Genomic DNA, 4,060 nt, shown 5'->3' with positions numbered 1-4,060 from the left:
CTCCTCCCTGGTAATTGTCTGAGTCTGAACAGGCACGTCATAACCATGGTGACATACTTCACTTCCTGATGTGTTTTTAACCACATATCCCCAACATCACCATGTCAGCCAACTTGCACTTCATTAACATAATTAAATCTTCCACGTCTCTGCTCTTCTGCAGCTCAAACTCTAATCCATTCGTTTGGAAGTCACGGTCAATATACACTTCCATCCGTCCTTTCAAATTCGCTCCCTGTTGTTGTGCTCGTGATGCAAGGAACAGGGGGAGAGTGGAGTTGAACACGTGGCTACAGGGATGGTGCAGGAGGGAGGGTTTTGGATTCTTGGATAATTAGGGATCTTTCTGGGGTAGGTGGGACCTGTACAAGCAGGATGGTCTTCATCTGAACCAGGGGGGTACCAATATCCTGGGGGGCAATTCGCTAAGACTATTGGGGTGTGTTTAAACTAATCCAGCAGAGGGATGGGAACCAAAGTTGTAGTTCAAGTGTCGAAAAGTTTGAGAGTAGGGAGGTCCAAAACAAGTCTTAGGGTCGCAAGATTGCACCGGTAAGCAAGACGTTGGTTTGGAGTATGTCTCCTTCAACGCCAGGAGCATTTGGAGTAAGGTCGATGACCTTACAGGATTGGTTGGTACCTGGGAATTCGGTGTTGTGGCAATGTCGTAGACATGAATAGAACAGGGACATGAATAGTTGCTGCAGATTCCAGAATTTAGATGTTTCAGTAAGAACAGAGAAGAAGGTAAAAGAGGGGGGACCTGTGGCAGTGTTGGTCAAAGACAGTATTACAGTTGCAGAAAAGATGTTTGGGGACTCGTCAACTGACGTAACATGGGCTGAAGTTAGAAACCGGAAATGAAATGTCACCCTGTTGGTAGTTTTCTATAGGCCTCCGAATAGTTCCAGAGATGTAGAGGAAAGGATAGCAAAGATGATTCTCGATAGCAGTGAGAATGACAGGGTAGTTGTTACGGGGGATTTCAACTTTCCAAATATTGACTGGGAACACTATAGTGCGAATACTATAGATGGGTCAGTTTTTGTCCAATGTGTGCAGGAGGGCTTTTTCACACAGTATGTAGACAGGCCAACAGGGGCGAGGCTACATTAGATTTGGTACTGGGTAATGAGCTCGGCCAGTTGTTAGACTTGGAAGTAGGTGAGCACTTTGGTGATAGCGATCACAATTCTCTTATGTTTACTTTTGACATAGAAATGGATAGGTGTATACCACTGGGCAAGAGTTACAGCTGGGGGAAAGGCAATTATGATGCGATTCGGCCAGATTTAGGAAGCACTGGATGGAGAAGGAAACTGCAGTGGATAGGCACATTAGAAATGTGGAGCTTATTCAAGGAAACGCTACTGTGTTTCCGAGATAAGTATGTGCCTGTCAGGCAGAGTGAAAGCTGTCGAGAGCGGGATCCGTGTTTTCCGAAGGAAGTAGACTGTCTGGTCAAGAGGAAGAAGAAGGCTTATGTTAGGATGGGAGGCGAAGGCTCAGTTAGGGCGCTTGAGGGTTACAATGTAGCCAGGGAAGACCGAAAGAGAGAGCTCAGATGATTCAGGAAGAGACATGAGAAGTTTTTGGTAGATAGGATCAGGGTAAACACTGAGGCTTTCTATAGGTATTTAAGGAATAAGTGAATGACGAGAGTAAGATTTTGGCCAATCAGCAATAGCAGTGCAAAGTTGTGTGTGGAGTCAGAGGAGATGGGGGAAGCACTAAATGAATACTTTTCAACAGTATCCAGTCTAGAAAACGACAATGTTGTCGAGGCGAATACTGAGATACAGACTACCACACTAGGTGGGATTGAAGTATTAGAAGGAGGTATTAGAAATCCTGCAGAGTGTGAAAATAGATAAGCCCCCTGGGCTGGATGAGCTTTATCCTAGGATCTTCTGGGAAGCCGGGGGAAGATTGCCGAGGATTTGGCATTGAACTTTAAATCGTCATTGTCTACAGGAATAGTGCCATGAGTCCTGAGGATAGCAAATATGGTTCCCATGTTCAAGAAGGGGAATTGGGACAATCCTGTTAATTTTAGATCAGTGAGCCTCACTTCAGTTGTTGGTAAATTGTTGGAAAAGGTTATAAGAGATAGGCTTTATAACCATCTGGAAAGGAATAATTTGTTCAGGGATAGTCAGCATGGTTTTGTGAAGGGTAGGTCGTGCCTCACAAACCTAACTGATTTCTTTGAGAAGGTGACCAAGCAGGTCGATTAGAGTAAACCGGTTGATGTTGTGCATATGGATTTCAGCAAGGCGTTCGATAAGGTTCCCCACAGTCGGCTATTGCACAAAATGCGGAGGAATCGGATTTTGGGAGATGTAGCAGTTTCTATCAGTTATTGGCTTGCTGAAAGAAGACAGAGGGTGGTGGTTGATGGGAAATGTTCATCCTGAAGTCCAATTGCAAGTGGTATACCGCCAGGGTCGGTGTTGGGTCCACTGCTGTTCGTTATATTTTATAAACGACCTGATTGAGGGCGTTGAAGGGTGGGTTAGTAGATTTGAAGACGACACTAAGGTCGGTGGAGTTGTAGATAGTGATGAAGGAGGTTGTAGTTTACAGAGAGACATAGATAAGCTACAGAGCTGGGCTGAGAGGTGGCAAATGGAGTTTAATGCGGACAAGTGAGAGGTGATTCCTTTTGATCGGAACAACCGGAATGCAAAGTATTGTGCTAATGGTAAGTTTCTTGGTAGTGTAGGTGAGCAGAGAGATCTCGTTGTTCAGGTAGAGAGATCCTTGAAATTTGCCACCCAGGTTGACAAGTTTGTTAAGAAAGCAGACAGTGTTTTAGCTTTTATTAATTGAGGGATCGAGTTCTGGAACCATGAGGTTATGCTGAACAAAACTCTAATGCGGCCGCAGTTGGACTATTGTACACAGTTCTGGTCACAACATTATAAGAAGGATGATGAAGCTTTGGAAAAGGTGCGGAGGAGATTTACTCGTATGTTGCATGGTATGAAGGGAAGGTCTTACGAGGAAAGGGTGAGGGACTTGTGGTTGTTTTCGTCAGAGAGAAGAAGGTTGAGAGGTGACTTAATAGAGACATATAATATAATCAGAGGGTTTAGATAGGGTGGACAGGGAGAGCCTTCTTCCAAGAATGGTGACGGCGAGCACGAGGGGGCATAGAATTAAATTGAAGGGTGATAGATATAGGACAGATGTCAGAGATAGTTTCTTTACTCAGAGAGTAGTAAGGGTATGGAATGATTTGCCTACAACGGTAGTAGATTCGCCAACAGTAAGTACATTTAAGTCGTCATTGGACAAACATATGGACGTACATTGAATAGTGTAGGTTAGATGGACTTCAGATTGGGATGACAGGTTGGCGCAACATCGAGGGCCGAAGGGACTGTACTGCGCTGTAATGTTCTATGTTCTATGTTCTATGGTCTAACTCCCACTGCTTCTATTCAAAGGTGTACTTGCGTTCTGTTCACAGTTTCATTGTGCATTATCTGAATGGCATTTTTACGAACGCCCATTTTCCCAAACGTGCACTGCGGCCTTCGCAGCTTTATCTTTCCACAAGGTCTCCCACATGGTGGAAGGGAAGGAGTTGCAGGTTATTCACCCAATGATGTAATCCTGAGGTCTGCCAATACCTCTCCAGCATGTGGGAGTACTCACAACACTGGTTGCTCACCCATCACCGGGTGGCAAAATTTCAAATTTTTCATCATTTTCTACAAATCTCTTGACTGTCTTCCCTCTAACTATCACTGTCATGTCCTCCAGCCCACTCAAGAGCAAATAGAGCTGGTCAATAGTATGCCAACCCAGCCAGCGGACACGACACCCAAGGTTATGTTTTATAGTGCACTCTCAGATATTCTGCATTCCCTCGAATTCCAACCTCCGGAGCATGTTCGATTTGAACTGTTTCAAGTTTGGTGCCTACAAGTCACCTACCAAGGCCATAAATTACGAATTCCTGTGGCAACGTAAATCGCACCAGGCAAAAGGAAAGGAATTACTCACCAAGTGATTAAGAAAAACTGCAATACATGCTGAAATCAAGGGTAAT

This window comes from Chiloscyllium plagiosum, unplaced genomic scaffold (genome assembly GCF_037043375.1).
Source record: "Chiloscyllium plagiosum isolate Xiang-an unplaced genomic scaffold, Cpla_swu_hap1 HiC_scaffold_45, whole genome shotgun sequence".
Classification (NCBI taxonomy): domain Eukaryota; kingdom Metazoa; phylum Chordata; class Chondrichthyes; order Orectolobiformes; family Hemiscylliidae; genus Chiloscyllium; species Chiloscyllium plagiosum.
The sequence above is the reverse complement of the archived record's forward strand: the minus strand, read 5'-3'. Positions refer to the sequence as shown.